Source organism: Palaemon carinicauda, chromosome 25 (assembly GCF_036898095.1).
Source record: "Palaemon carinicauda isolate YSFRI2023 chromosome 25, ASM3689809v2, whole genome shotgun sequence".
Classification (NCBI taxonomy): domain Eukaryota; kingdom Metazoa; phylum Arthropoda; class Malacostraca; order Decapoda; family Palaemonidae; genus Palaemon; species Palaemon carinicauda.
Window position 1 is genome coordinate 22,122,035 of NC_090749.1, and position 23,455 is coordinate 22,145,489.

The following is a 23,455-nucleotide window of genomic DNA, read 5'->3' on the forward strand; positions in this document are numbered from 1 at the left end:
TTCGAAAAGCCTTTAGCTCTAGCGAATCTTTCGACAGTCTGAAGGCAGTCAGCCGAAGAGCGTGGAGGTTTGGGTGCAACCTGTCTACGTGAGGTTGACGTAGAAGGTCCACTCTTAGAGGTAGAGTCCTGGGGATGTCGACTAGCCATTGAAGTACCTCTGTGAACCATTCTCTTGCAGGCCAAAGGGGAGCAACCAGCGTCAGCCGTGTCCCTTCGTGCGAGATGAATTTCTGCAGAACTTTGTTTATTATCTTGAACGGTGGGAATGCGTAAAGGTCGAGATGGGACCAGTTCAGTAGAAAAGCATCCACATGAACTGCTGCAGGGTCTGGAACAGGGGAACAGTACAGCGGAAGTCTCTTGGTTATGGAGGTGGCAAACAGATCTATGGTAGGTTGACCCCACAAGGTCCAAAGTCTGTTGCACACACTCTTGTGGAGGGTCCATTCCGTGGGAATGACCTGATTCCTTCTGCTTAGGCGATCTGCTGAGACGTTCATATTGCCCTGAATGAACCTCGTGACCAGAGTGAGGTTTAGACCTCTTGACCAAATGAGGAGGTCCCTTGCGATCTCGAATAGGCTCCTCGAATGGGTCCCTCCTTGCTTGGAGATGTAAGCCAAGGCTGTGGTGTTGTCTGAGTTCACCTCCACCACTTTGCCTAGCAGGAGGGACTTGAAGTTCAGCAGGGCTAAATGAACTGCTAGTAGCTCCTTGCAGTTGATGTGGAGCAATCCCTGTTCCTCGTTCCACGTTCCCGAGCATTCCCGTCCGTTCAAGGTCGCACCCCAGCCCGAGTCCGATGCATCTGAGAAGAGATGAAGATTGGGGGTCTGAACAGCCAACGATAGGCCCTCCCTGAGAAGGAGATTGTTCTTCCACCACAGGAGAGTGGTCTTCATCTCTTGGGTGATTGGGATAGAGACTGCTTCGAGAGTCGAACCCTTGTCCCAATGAGCTGCAAGATGGAATTGAAGAGGGCGGAGGTGGAGTCTCCCTAGCTCGACGAACAGGGCCAGTGATGAAAGGGTCCCTGTGAGACTCATCCACTGTCTCACCGAGCAACTGCTCCTCTTCAGCATGCTCATGATGCACTCTAGGGCTTGGCTTATCCTGGGGGCCGATGGAAAAGCCCGAAAATCCTGACTCCGAATCTCCATTCCCAGGTACACAATGGATTGGGAGGGAATGAGCTGAGACTTTTCTATGTTGACTAACAGACCCAGCTGTCTGATTAAGTCCAAAGTCCAGTTGAGATTCTCCAGACAGCGACGACTCGTGGAGGCTCTCAACAGCCAGTCGTCTAAGTAGAGGGAGGCTCTGATGTCCGATAAGTGTAGGAATTTTGCTATATTCCTCATCAGATGAGTGAACACCATAGGTGTTGTGCTTAGGCCAAAACACAGGGCTTGGAATTGGTAGACAACCTTTCCAAAAACGAATCTCAGGAAAGGTTGGGAGTCTGGATGAATAGGAACGTGAAAGTATGCATCTTTCAAGTCCAACGAGACCATCCAGTCCTCCTGTCTGACCGCTGCTAGGACCGACTTCGTCGTCTCCATCGTGAACGTCTGCTTGGTGACATACGCGTTGAGCGCGCTGACGTCCAGCACCGGTCTCCAACCTCCTGTCTTCTTGGCCACAAGAAAGAGACGGTTGTAGAAGCCCGGGGATTGATGGTCCCGGACTATAACCACTGCCTTCTTCTGCACAAGTAGCGACACCTCCTGGTGCAATGCTAGCCTCTTGTCCTCTTCTTTGTAGTTGGGAGAGAGGTTGATGGGAGATGTGGTCAGAGGTGGTTTGAGGCAGAATGGAATCCTGTAACCGTCCCTCAGCCAACTGACAGACTGGGCGTCTGCACCTCTCTTCTCCCAGGCTCGCCAGAAGATCTTGAGTCTGGCTCCTACTGCTGTCTGGAGATGCGGAGAGTCAGTTTTTTCCTTTAGATGTCTTGGAGCCTTTCCTAGACTTGCCCCTGTAAGAGTCTGGACGGGAGCTTCCTCGGCTGGGGGCTCTACCACGAAAGGGCGGTATGAACCTCGTAGCAGGGGTATCAGCCACTGGGGAGCGATAAGTCTTGGGGACTGAGGTAGCAACCTTAGACTTACGAGCCGATGAGGCTACAAGATCGTGTGTGTCCTTTTGTATCAGGGCAGCAGACAAGTCCTTAACCAGCTCTTCGGGGAAGAGGAACTTCGAGAGCGGAGCAAAAAGGAGTTGTGACCTTTGACAAGGTGTAATGCTGGAGGAAAGGAAGGTACACAGCTGTTCCCTTTTCTTCAAAACCCCTGATACAAACATCGACGCAAGCTCACCAGATCCATCCCTAATGGCCTTATCCATGCAGGACATTAATAGCATGGCAGAATCCTTGTCCGCAGGAGAGGTCTTCTTGCTGAGGGCTCCCAGGCACCAGTCTAAAAAGTTGAACATCTCAAATGCTCTAAATACTCCCTTCAGTAAGTGATCAAGGTCTGAGAAGGTCCAGCAAACCTTAGAGCGCCTCATTGCAGTTCTCCGAGGCGAGTCTACCAGACTTGAGAAGTCAGCCTGGGCAGAGGCAGGTACTCCCAAGCCTGGTGCTTCTCCTGTGGCATACCAAACGCTCGCTTTCGAAGTGAGCTTAGTCGGAGGGAACATGAAAGAAGTTTTGCCAAGGTGTTGCTTAGACTGCAGCCACTCCCCTAAGATCCTTAACGCTCTCTTAGAGGACCTTGCTAGGACTAGCTTAGTATAGGTGGACTTAGCTTGTTGTATGCCCAGCGAAAACTCAGATGGCGGAGAGCGGGGAATAGCAGAGACAAAGTGGTCTGGGTAAACCTCTCTAAGCAGAGCCAAGACCTTACGAAAGTCAATAGACTGTGGAGAAGGCTTGGATTCATCCACGTCTGACGAGGGATCCAGGTGTGCTTCCTCATCATCAGACGCCTCATCACCCGAGTGTAGCGAAGAGATCGGACAAGAATGCTGAACAGCAGAGTCAGAACGAGTAGGAACAATATTAGTGGTTTCCTCTTCAAGTAACTGTTGAGGGAAAACCTGAGGCTCAGACTGCAAAGGCTGAATAAAAGACGAAGCAGAAGGAAGGCGCATGGGTGGAGGAGGCTGACTCCTAGCATGAGTGGTTGAACCCAAGGGTTGCGCTTGCTGAGCGGTTGGCGGAAGCGGAGTAGCAAGTTCCTGTTCCTGTGGTGTGAGCGGAGCGCGATGAGGTTGAGGCTGCGCAGAACAAGTAAATGTCTCGCAAGCTGAGGCTCCTGAGGCGCAAGGCCAAGGTGTAGTGGTGCTTGCCTTGTGGAGGGTTGAGCTCGCTGCAGCGAGAGCTGAGGAAACTGACTCATGGACGGGAGAGGTTGTTGTACCTCAACCGAGAGTTGCACCACTGGTGGAGCAGCAAGTGGAGGCGGAGGAAGAGAGGTATAATCCTCCTGATCCCATAGTAAAGGTTGCCTTAAAGAAGGCGGAGGCTGAACACCACTGGGAACAGCAAACTCTGAACGTGGCTCAACATCGTACGCCTGGCAGGTGGTACTGCGATCAGGCGGAGCGAGCGCAGGCGGAGCGAGCGCAGGCGGAGGGAGTGTAGGCGGAGGCGGAGGCGCAACACTCTCAGCCCGACACTCACGCATCAAGTCCGAAAGCTGTGCTTGCATGGACTGTAGTAGAGTCCACTTAGGGTCGGCAGAAACTACAGTAGGCTGAGGTAAAGCCTTAACAGTCGAGCTCTGTTGTGGCAGAACCTTACTCCTCTTGGGCGGAGTGCAGTCGACAGATGACTGCGGCGAGTCAGAGCTGAGCCAATGACTGCAACCTGGCTGAGCACTCGCGGACTGGACTCTGCGTTTAAGTGGAATCGAGACCTGAGACCAACGTTTCTTCCCTGACAGATGATCAGCGGACGAGAAAAAGACGGGCTCAATCGTCTGCAGGTGGGAGTGACGGTCTTTGGAAGACACGCCCGCAACCACCGAGGATACTTCTGTGCGCCTAACAAGGCCTGCCGAACCCTTATGCCCTTCGACATTGCTTCTCCCCTGGGCTTGGGAGCTTGCAAGAGGTCCCGGACTGGGAGGACGACTGGCTCGCACAGAAGTATCCTCACGCACCACACTGGCACTGACACTAGCACTTGGCACTGCACTGAAACTAGCACTCGTCACAGCACTGGCACTAATTCCACCCACTGCACTCTTGACCTTAAGTTCCTTGACTTCGGCCATCAGAGACTTATGATCACTTACCACTGACTCTACTTTATCGCCTAAGGCCTGAATAGCACGCAAAACAACAGACATATCAGGCGGAGGGCAAACAGTAGGTTCGGGGGTAGCCACTACAGGGGTAGGAAAAGGTAGGGGATCATGAGGTGAGGAAAAAAGTGAAGAGTGAGAAGAACTCCTCCTAACTCTACCTCTCTCTAACTTAGATGAATATTTCAAAAGACGGACAAATTCCAGTTCCGAAAGTCCGGCGCATTCCTCACATCGATTTTCTAACTGACAGGGTCTGTCCCTACAGTCAGAACAAGCGGTGTGAGGATCTACCGAGGCCTTCGGAATACGCCTATTGCAAGACCTACATCGTCTATGGGAGGGGGCTTGCGAAATGTCAGACATCTTGAATCCAAAGAGTTAGCCAAAGGGGGTTCCAAAATCAAGCAAAAGATCGTTAACCGTTAATCAGGACTATATAAAAGCTATCTAGCTAATATAAGAAGGTTTCCAGTAAAGCGACAGCCGAAATCTGAGAGAATACTTCACCAATTAGCCGTGAACAAACTCGAAGATCATAAGCGTATCCCAGAACGTCTTGCCGGAAGCACGACAGAGGAATAATTGAGGAGGTGTCAACAAGAAGTACTTGAGTACCTGGCCACAGGTGGCGCTGGTAAGTACACCCCCTTCTAGTATTGTGATAGCTGGCGTATCCCTCCATAGAATTCTGTCGGGCAACGGAGTTGACAGCTACATGATTATCGGGTAAGTTTAATATTGAAAAGTAAGTATTGTATAACACGAAGAGAGAGAGAGAGAGAGAGAGAGAGAGAGAGAGAGAGAGAGAGAGAGAGAGAGAGAGAGAGAGAGAGAATCAGCTGTTGTACTCAAATGGCGTGTTTTTGTTTCGTGAGAATTTCATCGCCACGACTTTAACAACAACATACTGTACTGAACTTTACAGTATTATACAGACTACTGTAATATGATAAAGTAAAATATTTGTAATCTATTTTATATGAAATGGGGCTATTTTTTTTTTTTTTAAATTTACATTTACGTATGTAAAACAACTCTCTCTCTCTCTCTCTCTCTCTCTCTCTCTCTCTCTCTCTCTCTCTCTCTCTCTCTCTCTCTCTCTCTCTCTCGTAGATTGTTTTCCTGCTTTGCTACGTATGTATGATTTTATATAGATACGGTAAATAATATTTGTAATAACATATTTTATTAAAGCTTTTACTGTAATATCATTATTTATCACTTTCATCATGCGCGTTAAATTCCTTAGTTTGTTTACTGAGCGTACTTTATGACGCCGTCGTTTCAGGCGGCGTCATAAAGAAAAACATTTCATTTGGAAGTCCTAAGAAAAATTAAGTAAAACATTAGTAATACAGTAACCAAATCAACATACTGTACTGAATAATCAATATAATCGATGCAGAAACTACCCTATACACAGATGTGTAAATGCGTTTGTTTCTTCATTATAATCAGAGATAAACGTAAACAAAACATTGGTTGCCATTTTTTATCGGGCTTTTTGGCGTGTTTAGGAAACGCATGATATAAAGTCGCCCTTAATATTTGTGCCTGTTTTAGTTTAGGGTACGTTAGTACATGCATTAAGTGTTCTGTACATTAAAGGGTAGTTTGTTAACAGTACTACGTACAAGGGAAGGTTTTAAAAGTCTGAATATACATGTTAAATAAATAGGTAAATATGCTGTCACTACTTCGCGGATTTTCACCTATCGCGGCCGGGTCTGGAACCTATCTACCGCGATAAATGTTATTTTTATTAGTAAAATAAATTTTTGAATATACTTACCCGATAATCATGTAGCTGTCAACTCCGTTGCCCGACAGAATTCTATGGAGGGATACGCCAGCTATCACAATACTAGAAGGGGGTGTACTTACCAGCGCCACCTGTGGCCAGGTACTATAGTACTTCTTGTTGACACCTCAATTTTTCCTCGGTCCACTGGTTCTCTATGGGGAGGAAGGGAGGGTCGATTAAATCATGATTATCGGGTAAGTATATTCAAAAATTTATTTTACTAATAAAAATAACATTTTTCAATATTAAACTTACCCGATAATCATGTAGCTGATTCACACCCAGGGGGGTGGGTGAAAAACCAGTGTACAAGACTAAAGGATAGCTAAGTATCCCGTATTTCATATAATCAGTTATCCACAATAACAATGAAATAATAAGTACCTGGTAAGGAAGTCGACTTGAACCGTTACTCTGCCTTTAATAAGATCGTCTTCCTTACTGAGCGCAGCGTTCCTCTTGGGAGGCTGAATCAACTCAAAGGTGCTAAAGTATACAGGGCTGCAACCCATACTAAAGGACCTCATCACAACCTTTAACCTCGGCGCTTCTCAAGAAAGAATTGACCACCCGCCAAATCAACAAGGATGTGGAAGGCTTCTTAGCCGACCGTACAACCCATAAAAAGTATTCAAGAGAAAGGTTAAAAGGTTATGGGATTATGGGAATGTAGTGGCTGAGCCCTCGCCTACTACTGCATTCGTTGCTACGAATGGTCCCAGGGTGTAGCAGTACTCGTAAAGAGACTGGACATCTTTGAGATAGAATGATGCGAACACTGACTTGCTTCTCCAATAGGTTGCATCCATAACACTCTGCAGAGAATGGCTCTGTTTGAAGGCCACTGAAGTAGCCACAGCTCCCACTTCATGTGTCCTTACCTTCAGCAAAGCAAGGTCTTCTTCCTTCAGATGAGAATGTGTTTCTCTAATCAGAAGCCTGAATAGTAAGAAACTGAGTTCTTAGAACTTGGAAAAGAAGGTTTCTTGATAGCACACTATAAGGCTTCTGATTGTCCTTGTAAAGGTTAAGACCTTTTTAGATAGTACCTAAGAGCTCTAACTGGGCAAAGTACTCTCTTCAGATCATTCCCCACCAAGTTGGACAGGCTTGGGATCTCGAACGACTTAGGCCAAGGACGTGAAGGAAGCTCGTTTAGCAAAAACCGAGCTGCAAGGAACATGTAGCCGTTTCAGATGTGAAAACAATGATCCTGCTGAAGGCGTGGATCTCACTTACTCTTTTAGCTGTTGTCAAGCACACGAGGAAAAGAGTTTTTAATGTGAGGTCCTAAAAAGAGGCTGATTGGAGAGGTTCAAATCTTGATGACATAAGGAACCTTAGGACCACGTCTAGATTCCAGCCTGGAGTGGACAACCGACGTTCCTTTGAGGTCTCAAAAGACCTAGGGAGGTCCTGTAGATCTTTGTTGGTGGAAAGATCCAAGCCTCTGTGGCGGAAAACCGCTGCCAACATACTTCTGTAACCCTTGATCGTAGGAGCTGAAAGGGATCTTACTTTCCTTAGATATAACAGGAAGTCAGCAATCTGGGTTACAGTGGTACTGGTTGAGGAAACTGCATTGGTCTTGTACCAGCTACGGAAGACTTCCCCTTGAGACTGATAGATTCTGAGAGTGGATGTTCTCCTTGCTTTGGCAATCGCTCTGGCTGCCTCCTTCGAAAAGCCCCTAGCTCTTGAGAGTCTTTCGAAAGTCTGAAGGCAGTCAGACGAAGAGCGTGGAGGATTGGGTGTACCTTCTTTACGTGAGGTAGACTTAGAAGGTTCACTCCTAGAGGAAGAGTCCTGGGAATGTCGACCAGCCATTGCAGTACCTCTAAGAACCATTCTCTCGCGGGCCAGAGCGGAGCCAACCAACGTCAGCCGTGTCCCTTTGTGAGAGGAGAACTTCTGAAGTACCCTGTTGACAATCTTGAACGGCGGGAATGCATACAGGTCGAGATGGAACCAATCCAGCAGAAAAGCATCCACGTGAACTGCTGCTGGGTCTGGAATCGGAGAACAATACAACAGGAGTCTCTAGGTTATCGAGGTAGTGAACAGATCTATGGTTGGCTGACCCCACAGGGCCCAAAGTCTGCTGCAAACATTCTTGAGAAGGGTCCACTCTGTGGGGATGACCTGACCCTTCCGTCTGAGGTGATCTGCCATGACATTCATACCGCCCTGAATGAACCTCGTTACCAGTTAGCTTTCGATCTTTAGACCAGATGAGTAGGTCCCTTGCGATCTAGAACAACTTCCACGAAAGAGTCCCTCCCTGCTTGAAGATGTAAGCCAGGGCTGTGGTGTTGTCAGAGTCCACCTCCACCACTTTGTTAAGCTGGAGGGACTTGAAGTTTATCAAGGCCAGAATAACCGCCAACAACTCCTTGCAATTGATGTGAAGTGTCCTTTGCTCCTGATTCCGTGTTCCCGAGCATTCTTGTCCGTCCAAAGTCGCACCCCAGCCCGTGTCTGATGCGTCCGAGAGGAGACGGCGGTCGTGTTTCTGAACAGCCAAAGGTAGACTTCCTTGAGAAGAAAGCTGTTCTTACACCACGCGAGAGAAGACCTCCTCTCTTCGGAAACAGGAACTGAGACCGTCTCTAGCGTCATGTCCTTTATCCAGTGAGCAGCTAGATGATACTGAAGGGGGGGGAGGTGGAGTCTCCCTAACACGATGAACAGGGCCAGCGATGAAAGTGTCCCTGTTAGACTCATCCACTACCTGACTGAGCATCGGTTCCTTCTCAGCATGCTCTGGATGCATTCTAGGGCTTGGAAGATCCTTGGGGCCGACGGAAAAGTCCGAAAAGCTCGACTCTGAAGATCCATACCCAAGGAGACAATGGTCTGGGATGGAACGAGCTGAGACTCCTCAAAATTGACCAGGAGGCCCAGTTCCTTGGTCAGATCCATAGTCCATTTGAAAATCTCCAGACAGCGACGACTTGTGGGAGCTCTTAAAAGCCAGTCGTCTGACGGAGCCGGACACAAGATCATGGTACTGCTGCACAGTCTGTGAACTGTCAATCATGGGCAAGCGAGGAAGTACAGTGACAACCCGAATCTGTCTAGACTGTCTGGGTCGTACAGACAACTCCTTATCGGGTTGCTGAGGTTGCCGCACTGCGTCACAACAAGTCACTTCTGTTGGTTGTTGAACGTCTTCCCCGTGACACATTGACTCCGTAAACAAAAAAATCCTCTAACAAGGACTAAGCTTGGACTGCATGTCTTGCAACACAGCTCAAGGTCTATGGGAGCAGGTGTGGTAACAGACGGGATTAGCGACTGAAGTGGAACCATTACCTTCCCTGGAAGCATGTTACGCTTAAATAAAAGTCCATAGGAGGCTATGCAGCTAAAGGCTCCCTCCAAATGACAGAGTCCTCAAGGGAATATCAGAAGGAGGGAGAAAAGAACTTTCTCATCTACAGGGACCATATCCTAGAAAAGCTAAGTTCTCTCAGTGAGGGTTCACTGGTGCAAAAGCAGCAGACTAGAAGGCAACGTTATGAAACTGCTTGACAGTCTAGTGAGTTGGCAACAACCAAAGATGTGTGACTGAGAAGCATGCGGTAAGGTATGCAGAGCATGTTGTATGCAGAGTATGCTGTATGCAGAGCATGCTGTATGTAGAGCATGTTGTATGCAGAGCATGCTGAATGCAGAGCATGCTGTATGCAGAGCATGTTGTATGCAGAGCATGCTGAATGCAGAGCATGCTGTATGCAGAGCATGTTGTATGCAGAGCATGCTGTATGCAGAGCATGCTGTATGTAGAGCATGTTGTATGCAGAGCATGCTGAATGCAGAGCATGCTGTATGCAGAGCATGTAGTATGCAGAGCATGCTGTAAGCAGAGCATGCTGTATGTAGAGCATGCTGTAAGGTAAGCAGAGCGTGTGCATGGCGTTTAACATTTCTCAGAAATTCCATGACCAGTGCTAGAGTGCTTTATGCATGCTTGCATGGGGTTTTAATATCAACATAATATTTACCTTACATTCATAACTCATGATTCATATTTTTGCCATATTTGCGATATTGTTAAAAATATATTGCAAGGAATACAAATATATTTTTATAGGTAATACAAATAACCTCCATTATCATAAGGTTTGAAAATGGAGGTAAGGTATGCTGAACAGCAGAGTCAGAACGAGCTGGAACAACAATAGTTGTGGTTTCCTCTTCAAGACTCTGTTGAGGGAACACCTGAGGCTCAGTCTGCAAAGGCTGATCAAAGGAAGTAGCAGAAGGTAGGCGCATGGGTGGAGGAGGCTGACTCCTGGCATGAGTGGCTGAACTCAAGGGTTGCGCTTGCTGAGTGGTTGGCGGATGCGCAGTAGCAAGTTCCTGAGGAACGAGTTGAGGTTCCTGCGGTGTGAGCTGAGAGCGAAAAGGTAGTGGCTGCGCAGAACGCAGTAAAAATCTCGCAAGTTGAGGCTCCTGAGGCGCAAGGCTAAGGTGTTAAGGTGCTTGAGGAGGGTTGAGCTCGCTGCAGCGAGAGCTGAGGAGACTGACTCATGGATGGGAGAGGTTGTACCTCAAGCGAGTGTTGCCTCACTGGTGGAACAGCAAGTGGAAGCGGAGGAAGAGAGGTATAAGCCTCCTGTTCCCATTGCTGAGGTTGCCTTAAGGAAGGCGGAGGGAGCTGCACACCACTGGGATCAGTAAACTCATAACGTGGCTCAACATCGTACGCCTGGCAGGTGGTACTGCGGTCAGGCGGAGCGAGCGCAGGCGGAGCGAGCACAGGCGGAGGGAGCGCAGGCGGAGCGAGCGCAGGCGGAGCGAGCGCAGGCGGAGCGAGCGCAGGCGGAACGAGCGCAGGCGGAGCGAGCGCAGGCGGAGGCGCAACCTTCTCAGCCCGACACTCACGCATCAAGACCGAAAGTTGTGACTGCATGGACTGCAGTAGAGTCAACTTGGGGTCGGCAGACACTAAGGTCTGCTGAGGTAAAGCCTTAACAGCAGAGATCTGTTGCGGCAGAACCTTACTCCTCTTAGGCGGAGAGCATTCAACTGATGACTGAGGAGAGTCAGAGCTAACCCAATGACTGCATCCGGGTTGTTGAACTCTAACTTCGTACGTCTGGCATAGGTCTGGACTTTACGTTTAAGAGGTCTTGAGACCTGAGACCAGCGTTTTCTCCCCTAAATTTCTTCTGCAGACGAGCAAAATAAGGGCTCAATCGTCTGCGGGTGGGAGTGACGGTCTCGGTAAGACACGCCCACAACCACCGAGGATACTTCTGTGCGCCGATCAAGGCCTGCTGAACCCTTTTGTCCTTCGACATTGCTTCTCCCCTGGGCTTGGGAGCTTGCAAGAGGTCCCGGACTGGGAGGACGACTGGCGCGCACAGAAGTACCCTCACGCACAACACTGACACACTTTGCGCTAATCACTTATCACTTTGATTTTCTGTTTGCACTTATTTCACTGAACTCGAAACTTTAAGTGGTTTGTACCTGAAACACGCAATTCTATCCTTTCTCAAAAGTTAGTAATTGCGAAAACAGAATTACAATGTAACAGAAAAATCTAATGAAAGATAAATAATTCAGTGGCTGGAAAGAGACTAAACACTAGATCACTCTAGAAACGTTTACCTTCTTCCCCTAAAGAGACTAGGGAGAAGAGCAAAAACGATAACAACGTTACTCGCTTGAATGAAACGTTTATCCTCCTCTTTCTCCCTCCGTCTCTATCTCTCTCTCTCTCTCTCTCTCTCTCTTGACTTAGAACCTGAGAGAAGAGCCCAATCATATATATCGTTAAAACATATTATTGTTAAAGGAAAAAACTGAAATATTTCCCAAAATGAAAAGTTCCTTTATTAGGATTAAAACCATTAAGTTAAGAAAGAATGAACAAAACGCTAGACACGGTTACTCTTACTGCAACGTGAAACCGTGAAAATTCTTTCTCTATCGTAACGATAGAGCGCAAGTTGAACGTTCTGAACGTCAACAACTGCAGAGACAAAACAAAACGTTAGTTCAACTTTGAAAACAGTACTAGACTATCAAAGAAATTCTTTCAAAGACATTAAAATAGCATAATATGTTAACAGGTAAAACCGAAATGACGGGCTCAATGTTAATTAACTTCGGTACCAAGAAAAGACCGCCTACTATTAGGAAGGTCGAATATAAACAAATATAAAAATTAATTTTAATAAGTTTATAATAAAAGGAAGTTAATCGAAGAGGCCTATAAGAGGCGGAGAGATATAAAATAAATCTATAACTTTTGTTAAGCAAAATTAAGAAAGAGAGTCTATACTCTCTTAGACACCAACACTTCCGTCTAAGGGAAGGGTCGGCCATTTAAAGGTGAAAGAGAGTTCATACTCTCTTCGTCACCATAATTAATCAAATTAATTCCAAAAGCTAACTAAGCTAATATAGAAGTTTCCAGTAAAGCGACAGCCGAAATCAAAGAGAAATACTTCACCAAAGTCGTGAAAATACTCCAAGAACATAAGCGTATCCCAGAACGTCTTGCCGAAAGCACGACAGAGGAAAAATTGAGGAGGTGTCAACAAGAAGTACTATAGTACCTGGCCACAGGTGGCGCTGGTAAGTACACCCCCTTCTAGTATTGTGATAGCTGGCGTATCCCTCCATAGAATTCTGTCGGGCAACGGAGTTGACAGCTACATGATTATCGGGTAAGTTTAATATTGAAAAACGAGGGTTCACTGTAAACATTAACTGAACTGTAACTTCCTGTAATCTCTGACTTAGGAAAAATACTGAAAGGACCAATTAATTGCAAAATAAAATGTTCCTTTCATATAGTACAACTTAAAAACTTGAGCTGTAAGAAGAATGTACTATTCGCTACAATGTATTGCAATACCGTAAAGATACTGACAACTGTGTAACAAAAATAAACTGAACGCTGGTTACTCTTTGAAAAAAGATCGAATATTATCTAAAGAAAACCTATTAAAAGGATAACATTTTCTTAAAAGAACAATTCTTTGAATTAAACTATAACCTAATACTTCAAAAGAAAGTGTCCACTTACCATTCTTTGTAAAAAAGCAAGTCAGACTTATAGCCTACGTCATATGGCTGTGACGTCATCAATGGAAAAGATGTTTACATCCCACCCCCATCCTTTCGTGAGGTTTAAAATAGGCTGAAAAACCTTCTAATCCTACCTTTTAAGTTATAAATACGTGATCACAGAGCAAATAAAACAAATAAGCGAAAGCCCAAACTCAAAAACGTTAATATATCACCAAATAACGTCAAAACAGAGTAAGAAAACGAGAGAGAATTTCCAATAGTACAGCCACCTATCGCGGCAAAGAAAATCTGAAGTGGTTTGGTATAGTTCTACCTGTAATACCACGAGACGCTAGTGTACACCTGGCATATCTGCGATAAGCCGCGCGAGATTTTGAATTTTCTTCCGGGCGTCCAGGGACTTTAGCCATTCTTATATAACCAGCGGGTAAGTTTTATATTTAAAAACAAAGTTGTAATCAATTACAATTCATGCTCCGCTGCACAACATACACTATTTGGGGAATAAGTCACCTTCCTTGTAAGATAATTCCTCGAAAGGGAGTTGAACTGTTATACACTTTAATTCAGTAATGAACCAACACACGTCAGTGTTGAGAACCTGCCGACCATCAACGTAGGGTAGGGCGGCAATGACAACTCCTTTATGACGGAGGCAGCCGGATGGTTGTCAACAGCACTTAAAGTTACAAGAATCTAACAACATAAACTTATATTTCCATCTATACATATATACACTCCTATATATGTAAGATAAATGAAAACACACACAAGAGAAAAAATGACAAAAAACCAATCAAGGCAAGTCTTTGCGGGAGAGAAAGGAAGCATGTCCGTCCTCTACCGAGCCATAAAGTAATGCCATTACTCAGTCGAGAGGTGCGAGTGAGCGGGGTAGACAGTTTACCCCTCCCGCTAACTAGCGGATGGGGTAGTTATCCCTCACTAAAATTATCATGGCTCGTCTTTCAGCTACGCCGAAAGTATACCCTATAAATAGCAGAGGGTTTGTATCTATGTTGGAACAAATAATGAATTCATTAAAATGATATTTTAATTATAAAATAAATTTTTGAATATACTTACCCGGTGAATATATAATAGCTGACGCTCCGGCGGCTCGACAGAAAAACACAAAAACTCGCGAGCGATCGCTATGAAGGTTGCGGGTGTGCCCACCAGCGCCAACTATCGGCCAGATACCGCATATAAATGTAAACAGCTCCAATTCTTCTCATCCCGCTGGGTCTCTATCGGGGAGGAAGGGGGGGCCTTTAATTTATATATTCACCGGGTAAGTATATTCAAAAATTTATTTTATAATTAAAATATCATTTTTAAATATTTAACTTAGCCAGTGAATATATAATAGCTGATTCACACCCATGGTGGTGGGTAGAGACCAGAGTTAATAAAGTTTACAGCGTATATGCTTAGAGTTTTTGACAGTTATATCATAACAAAACCCAAATATATATAGGTACCTGGTAAGGAAGTTGACTTAGACGATTACTCTGCCTTGTTAGTCTGTCTTCCTCACGAAGCCCAGCGATCCTCTTAGGATGCTGAAAGACTCCCAGGAGCTGAAGTATCAAGGTCTGCAACCCATACAACAGGACCTCATCAAACCCCTAATCTGGGCGCTCTCAAGAAATGACATTTGACCACCCGCCAAATCAACCAGGATGCGAAAGGCTTCTTAGCCTTCCGTACAACCCAAAAACAAGATTAAAAACATTTCAAGAGACAGATTAAAAGGATATTGGAATTAAGGGAATGTAGTGGTAGAACCCTCACCCACTACTGCACTCGCTGCAACGAATGGACCCAGTGTGTAGCAGTCCTCGTAAAGAGTCTGGACATCTTTTAAGTAAAATGACGCGAATACCGACTTGCTTCTCCAAAAGGTCGCGTCCATAATACTTTGCAGAGATCTATTTTGCTTAAAAGCCACGGAAGTTGCTATAGCTCTTACTTCATGCGTCTTAACCTTAAGCAAGCATCGGTCTTTTTCATTCAAGTGAGAATGAGCCTCTCGTATTAAAAATCTGATAAAATTTGACAAAGCATTCTTTGACATAGGCAATGATGGTTTCTTAACTGAGCACCATAATGCCTCAGATCCACCTCGTAAGGACTTAGTACGCGCTAAGTAGAACTTAAGAGCTCTAACTGGACACAGCACTCTTTCAAGTTCGTTGCCTACGATCTCTGACAGGCAAGGTATATCAAAGGACTTAGGCCAAGGACGAGAAGGCAGTTCATTTTTGGCCAGGAAACCAAGTTGAAGTGAACATGTGGCTTTTTCTGTAGAAAAGCCGATGTTCTTACTGAAGGCATGAATTTCACTGACCCTTTTAGCCGAAGCCAAGCACACTAGGAAAAGCGTCTTGAGGGTGAGATCCTTCAGGGAGGCTGAATGTAATGGCTCAAACCTGTCTGACATGAGGAACCTTAGGACCACGTCTAAGTTCCATCCAGGCGTTGCCAAACGACGTTCCTTAGAGGTCTCGAAAGACTTAAGGAGATCTTGGAGATCTTTATTGTTGGAAAGATCTAAGCCTCTATGACGAAAGACCGAAGCCAACATGCTCCTGTAGCCCTTAATCGTGGGAGCTGAGAGGGAGCGAACATTTCTCAGATGTAAAAGAAAATCTGCGATTTGGGCTACAGAGGTACTGGAAGAGGACACAGATGCTGACTTGCACCAATCTCGAAAGACTTCCCACTTCGACTGGTATACTCTGATGGTAGAAGCTCTCCTAGCTCTCGCAATCGCACTGGCTGCCTCCTTCGAAAAGCCTCGAGCTCTTGAGAGTCTTTCGATAATCTGAAGGCAGGCAGACGAAGCGCGGGGAGGCTTTGATGAACATTCTTTACGTGGGGCTGACGTAAGAGATCTACCCTTAGAGGAAGACTTCTTGGAATGTCTACCAGCCATTGAAGTACCTCGGTGAACCACTCTCTCGCGGGCCAGAGGGGAGCAACCAACGTCAACCTTGTCCCTTCGTGAGAGGCGAACTTCTGCAGTACCTTGTTGACTATCTTGAATGGTGGGAATGCATATAAGTCCAGATGAGACCAATCCAGTAGAAACGCGTCTATGTGGATCGCCTCTGGATCTGGGACTGGTGAGCAATAGATTGGTAACCTTTTGGTCAACGAGGTGGCAAAGAGGTCTATGGTGGGTTGACCCCAAGTCGCCCAAAGACTCTTGCACACGTCCTTGTGGAGGGTCCATTCCGTGGGTATCACCTGACCCCTCCGACTGAGGCAGTCTGCCAAGACGTTCAAGTCCCCCTGGATGAATCTCGTCAACAGGGAGATGCCTCGATTTCTTGACCATATGAGAAGGTCCCTTGCGATCTCGTACAGCGTGAGGGAGTGTGTGCCTCCTTGCTTGGAGATGTATGCCAAAGCTGTGGTGTTGTCTGAGTTGACCTCTACCACTTTGTTTCGAAGAACGCTTTCGAATTTCATCAAGGCCAAGTGGACTGCTAATAGCTCCTTGCCGTTGATGTGCATGCTCTTCTGACTTGAGGTCCACAGACCCGAGCATTCCCGACCGTCCAGGGTCGCACCCCAACCCAAATCCGACGCGTCTGAGAACAACACGTGGTTTGGGTTCTTGACTGCTAGGGATAGTCCCTTTCTCAGACTGATATTGCTGTCCCACCATTTCAGACATGCCTTTACTGATTCGGAGACTGGGATTGATACCGTCTCTAACGTCTTGTCCTTGTTCCAGTGAGAGACTAGATGGAACTGGAGAGGTCGAAGGTGTAGTCTCCCTAGCGAGACAAACTGCTCCAGGGATGAGAGAGTCCCTACGAGACTCATCCAACTCCTGACTGAACAACGCTCTCTTTTCAGCATTAGCTGGACTTTGAGCAGGGCTTGTTCTATTCGGGTGGCAGACGGAAAAGCCCGAAAAACTGGACTGCGAATCTCCATCCCCAAATATAGAATAGTCTGGGATGGGATCAGTTGGGACTTTTCTAGGTTGACCAAAAGTCCCAACTCCTTGGCCAGACCCAACGTCCAATGTAGATCCTGCAGACAGCGATGACTGGACGATGCTCTGAGAAGCCAGTCGTCCAAGTACAGGGAGATTCCCGATAGATGGAGGAATTTTGCCACATTCCTCATGAGCCTCGTAAACACGAGAGGAGCAGGACTGAGGCCAAAGCACAGGGCTTGAAACTGGTAGACCACATTCCTGTAAACAAACCTCAGAAACGGTTGGGAATCCGGGTGTATAGGAATGTGGAAGTACGCATCTCGTAGGTCGAGAGAGACCATCCAGTCTCCTTCTCTGACCGCTGCTAAGACGGACTTCGTGGTCTCCATCGTGAATTTTGTCTTTGTAACAAAAACGTTGAGCGCACTGACGTCTAGCACCGGTATCCAACCTCCTGTATGCTTTGGGACTAGGAAGAGACGGTTGTAAAACCCCGGTGATTGAAGGTCCGAGACTTTCACCACCGCTCCCTTCTCTAGCAACAGAGACACTTCTTGACTTAGGGCTTGTCTCTTTGACTCCTCTCGGTACCTGGGAGAGAGGTCTATGGGAGTTGTTACTAGAGGAGGTATGCGTACAAACGGTATTTTGTACCCCTCTCTGAGCAACAGAACAGACTCTTGGTCTGCACCCCTCTTCTCCCAGGCCTGCCAGAAGCTCTTCAATCTGGCACCTACCGCTGTCTGAGGCTGTGGGCAGTCAGACTCTGCCACGGGAGGACTTGGCTCCTCTCTTCTTACCTCTCTTTCCCTCGGCACGAGAGCTTCCCCTGCTGGGAGCTCTGCCACAAAAGGGCGGGATAAATCTAGATGCAGGAGTCTCGATCCTGGGTCTCACAGCAAAGGATGCAAAAGGAGCCCCTTTGCGAGCAGAGGACGCCATCAGGTCATGGGTGTCCTTCTGCACAAGCGAAGCAGCTATATCCTTAACCACCTGTTGTGGAAACAAGGCTGCTGATAAGGGAGCAAAGAGCAGTTCCGATCTCTGACAGGGAGTAACTCCTGCCGAAAGGAAAGAGCAAAGGGTTTCTCGCTTCTTTAAGACTCCCGACGTAAAGGTGGAGGCGAGCTCATTGGAGCCATCGCGGATGGCTTTATCCATACAGGACATGATAAGTAAGGAAACATCTTGGTCGGCCGACGAGATCTTCCTACTTAAAGCTCCTAATGACCAGTCAAGAAAGTTAAACACTTCAAAGGCCCTGTATACGCCTTTAAGCAGATGGTCAAGGTCCGAGGAGGACCAACAAATCTTCGAGCGTCTCATGGCCAGGCGACGGGGAGAGTCTACGAGGCTTGAAAAGTCACCCTGGGCAGAGGCAGGGACTCCCGAGCCGAGAACTTCTCCCGTGTCATACCAGACGCTCGATCTAGAAGCAAGCTTAGAAGGAGGGAAGGCAAAGGCCGTCTTCCCCAAACTCCTCCTGGTATCCAACCAGTCGCCTAGAAGACGTAAAGCCCTCTTGGAAGAGCGAGAAAGCACTAGCTTAGTAAAGGCTGACTTGGTAGCAGGTAAGCCTAGAGCAAACTCAGACGGAGGCGAACGAGGAGCAACAGCAACAAAGTGATCTGGAAAAAGATCCTTGAAAATCAACATGATCTTCTTAAAGTCCATCGAAGGAGGAACCGCCTTAGGTTCATCTACATCTGAAGGATTATCATCAGGATGAGGATCAGCAACGTCCTCATCTGAAGGAGCTTCGTCCGATAACTGCTGAGTTATAAGCAAGGGCGAGACCTGCCTTGGTGGCAATGCTTGACAAGCAGAGTCCACACGCACCTGAGCATCAGTAGCAGTCCAGGACGCTACGTCATGTAACTGCTTAACAGCCTGACTGTCAACAACAACAGGAGCGGGAGGACGCTCGACGTCAACTCGAGACTGCCTTGACTGCCTAGACTGAGCAGTCAAAACAACTCTTGACTGCGGTGCTTGACGCTCAGCGTCAAAACAAGTCAACTCCGCTGGTTGGCGAACGTCCTGAATGTCAACAAGAGCATTCGGCAGCGGCTGAACGTCCACATGCGGCTGAAAATCAACACGGGACTGCATCGAGTGAGGCTCTACAAAACGTGACTGACGTGACTTTGTAACGCCAACGTCAACAGGACGAGCAAAGGCTCGTTTGGGCGGCTGACGGCCAGGATCTCGATCAGCTAAACGGCGAGGATCATCGTGAACCTTTTCAGCAGAATAGTCCTCCATAAGAGAGGCAAGCTTATTCTGCATGTCTTGCAGTACAACCCATCTAGGATCAACGGGAATGGGTGCGGTAAGAGACGAGGGTAACGTCTGTGACTGCAAAGCATTGCCTACACTAAGACTCTCGGAGCCTGTGTTACGCTTCTGTTTAGGCGGCGAGCAGTCTTCCGATGACTGCACAGGGTCAGAGCTGTCCCAATGGCTACAACCAGGATGCTGGACCTGTCCTGAAGGGACTGACTTTCGCTTTAAGGGTCTCGAAACCTTGCTCCACGGTTTCTTACGCGAAAAGCCTTTGGATGACGAGGAGAAAACCGTCTCGCTCGTCTTATGGTAGGGGCGGTCTTGACGAGACACGCCTGAAACCATAGAGGGAACGTCTGTTCGCTGATTAAAGCCTCTCGAACCCATAAGTCCTACGACATTACTTCTCCCTGGGGCTTGGGAGCTTGCAAGAGGTCTCGGACTAGGCGAACGACAGGCACGAACAGACGAACCCTCGGTCGCAACACTGATAACACTTTGCGCACTAATCACTTTCCCACGATTTTCTAATGTGGCACTCTGACACTTTAACTCTTTTACGTCCGCCATGAGTTGATTACGGTCCGTAGCTAATGACTCAACTCTCTCACCCAAAGCATGAATGGCACATAACATATCCCGCATTGATGGTTCCTGAGTGCTAGTAGAGGGTTCAGGCACAACTACAACAGGGGAAGGATTAGGTTCAGGGGCATGGGAGGAGGAAAATTCTAACGATCTAGAGGAACTTCTCCTCACCCTATCTCTCTCTAGCTTACGAGAATACTTGTCAAACTCAAGCCAATCGAATTCCGAAAGACCCACGCACTCCTCACACCGATCTCCTAATTTACAGGTTTTACCCCGACAATTAGAACACACAGTATGTGGGTCGAGAGAGGCCTTTGGAAGACGCTTATTGCAATCCCTAGCATTACATTTACGAAATCTAGGAATTGGAGAAGGGTCAGCCATTTTGAAAAGTCAAAGAAAGTCCAAAAAACAATCCAAAGTCATCAACAATTAAATCTATCCAAAAAAGAGTTCAAGAGTTCAAGTTGAAGATAAAACACCTGCACTGCGAAAGCTCAAACCAAAAGGAAGTACTTCACCAAGACTGTTGAAAAAACTCCAGGTTAACAGCGAGTGATGGTACGTCTTGTCGATCAGACCGACAGAGAAGAATTGGAGCTGTTTACATGTATATGCGGTATCTGGCCGATAGTTGGCGCTGGTGGGCACACCCGCAACCTTCATAGCGATCGCTCGCGAGTTTTTGTGTTTTTCTGTCGAGCCGCCGGAGCGTCAGCTATTATATATTCACCGGCTAAGTTAAATATTTAAAATTTGTAAATGCTTGTCCCAGCAATCTACATACTACATACCACTCGGCGCATGAATGTCTGAAACGTGCGGGAAAAATGGACAACAACTAACCCAAACTTCCAAACCTAACTTGACCTACAAGCCATGTCCTTACCTTCCCAATAACCTAACTGGGGGGGGGGGGCCTAACACCCCCCTGCAACCCGCCAAAACACTGTCACTATCATACAAACACCAAAAACCCACCTAACCTAACCTACTACTTACCAGATCACAACCCCTAGCCGGGAACAAGCCCCTGGACCCCCTTCGTAGGCCTATCTCCTACACAAAAAAAAATAATAAAAAAGGGTAAATTTTTATAAGATGGGCATTACTCTAAATTATATCTTAACCATATTGTAATAATAATAAAGTTACTCACGATTACCTTAATATTCATAGTCGCTAAAGTCCCGTAGGTCTAAAAACCTTAATGTCCTCAATGCATCAAGCTGATCTATATGAGTACAGTAATAAGCTTAACCTAACGTTCAAAGAAAAACTATTGGGAACACCTTTGTCCATTACGGTGGTTACCCTTGGAGAGGCCGACCTCGTGGTTCAGATCAATCTCGGGTCTCGAGGGGGGTGGGTTATTAAAGAATTGTTTAAATCACGCAGCCAACAAAAGTGGCTCTACAAGCAGACAGAAATGAAAGTTGAGTTTGGGTGAATTGTTTGACACTGGCTCAATCTACCGAAACATCTTAACTAGATGTTGTCTAACTACGAATTATAACGACCTTTCTCCAACCTATCAATTTATGATAATTATTACAGCAGTATCAATGGCCACTTTAAAGAACGTGTCCTAACCAAATACAAACTTGATGAAGGGGTAACAATGTATATTGATGGGACAGCATTAAATTGTAAAAATGAACGAATCTTTGCATGGGACGACGACAGGCTCTATCCATCGGGTAAGTTTGGAAACTAAGCAGGAGCTACCCGTGTCATGGTGCAGATCTAAACTGGACTTGGAAAATTTTCGGAGAGATGGGAGAAACATTTTTTATTTTGACCAACCACCTTAGATTTAATCATGAAACCTAGTGACCTAGTAATAAAAGATTGATATATGCTGTTTAAAATCATTTGGGGAAAATAGTGCTATTGTAAAATACAACCAACTTTCCACCCTAACCTATCCTACAAGCCGTGTCCTTAAGTACTTACCTAACAGTGGGGGGAGGGCTAAGCCCCCCCACCCCCGACCCTCCTCACACTGCCGTTTCCTAAGTTAGCCATAATAATACATACAGGTGGCCGCTATCATACATACACCCCAAATATTTAGATAGACACTGTTTAGGATTAGAGAATGTGGTAGGTTTGTAGAATGGCGGACAAATATTTGCTCATGGACTAATTTTCTCTATCATAAAGATATCTGTTGACATAAGATGGTCCCTTGTAAAAGTACCTACATCTATGTGTCATTTAGTGATTAGTTCAGAGCTTGGGTATATATATGTGTACTTTAATATGACTGTTCCGGCATTTTAATTTAAGCAGTCTTGTACTTACCAATAGATGCAACTCTTTCCAGAAATGCTTCGTTGTTCTGTAAAGAGAAAATTCTTTTAGTTATTATTCCGTAAATAATGGAACCTATCATTATTAAGGCAAAGTTCAAGGGAGTTGCTGGACAAGGTAAGCTAGGCCAGAGCAATTTAGGTTACACGTTCTAAATATAGTTAGGAATATGCTAAGCCTATACAGCATACCATGATTTAGACGATACTTTAGATCTACATAACTCGAGCATACTTATAATCTCAAGTAAACTTCGTTGGTGGGAGAGAGTGAAGTTACTACCGATGGGGAAGCATTTAGGACAGAAAGTCAGGGCCAGAACTTACTTGAATTTATCGCCTCTACAAACTCCTATAAAAACTCCTAATAGCACTGTAACCGATACAACGCTGAACTTCGGTTGCAAATGTTGGGCAGAGTTTTGGTTACCATAAGTCGATTTGATAGTCTCCAGCCTCAAGGGTTCAAGTTCGAGGTTCCTCGTTGCTCTCTGGTTCAGGTTCAGGTTCCGGGGTGAGGCATAGCCTTTACAACGGCGCCTCTAACGCTTATCTTCTTGTACTGTTTTGTCTTTTCTTCCACATTATGTTTAATACTTCTTTTTTCTTTTCTATATTTGTTTCACTAAATAAAAATAATCCTACTATTTTCTTTGGGTCTTCCTCGTATGGTTGCTGTAGCTCAATTACTTTATTCCTTTCTTTTCTATATTCCTGGCAAAATAACAAAAAATGTATCAAATCTTCCTCCTCATTTTCACAAAAATTACAGCTTACATTCCCTCCATTGTGTCTATTTACAATATTTAGTTTTAACGTATTAGTTCTTGCTCTAAAAAATATCACTGAAGCAAATGTATTGTCATAAATTAACTCTTCCTTAATTTCTTTCTTCCACGTTCTATATATTTCTAGGCTCACTTTACTTTCTATTTCTTCTTTCCACTTTTCAGTATCCCACTTTCTGGTTTCCATTTTTATTTCTGCCTTGTTCATTCTTCTTATTTGTCTTATACCTAAACTTAAATCTTCCAAATACTTTGCAGGTTGTTTCCACCATCTTCCTTCTTTTTCTTGAATATCCTGGATAATTATTTTCAGTATTTCCTTCTTTCCATTCAGGGTACGATTTAAGTACTGCAGCTTCCCATCCATCACCCTTGTTTTCATAGAAGATGCACCTATCT

The 23,455-nt window shown here is 46.0% G+C and overlaps 1 protein-coding gene across 3 annotated transcripts in view; it reads right to left on the minus strand.

The window, feature by feature from the left end:
- The window catches only part of LOC137618650 (zinc finger protein OZF-like), a 91,672-nt gene extending 68,904 nt beyond the window's left edge, over window positions 1-22,768 (minus strand). For all 3 annotated transcript variants that reach the window (XM_068348780.1, XM_068348777.1, XM_068348778.1), the window contains exons 1-2: window positions 22,596-22,768; window positions 22,261-22,297 (exon numbers count right to left, since the gene is read on the minus strand). The gene's annotated coding sequence lies outside the window, so the exon portion shown is untranslated. The remainder of the gene's footprint in view (window positions 1-22,260; window positions 22,298-22,595) is intronic.
- Window positions 22,769-23,455: the final 687 nt, after the last annotated feature.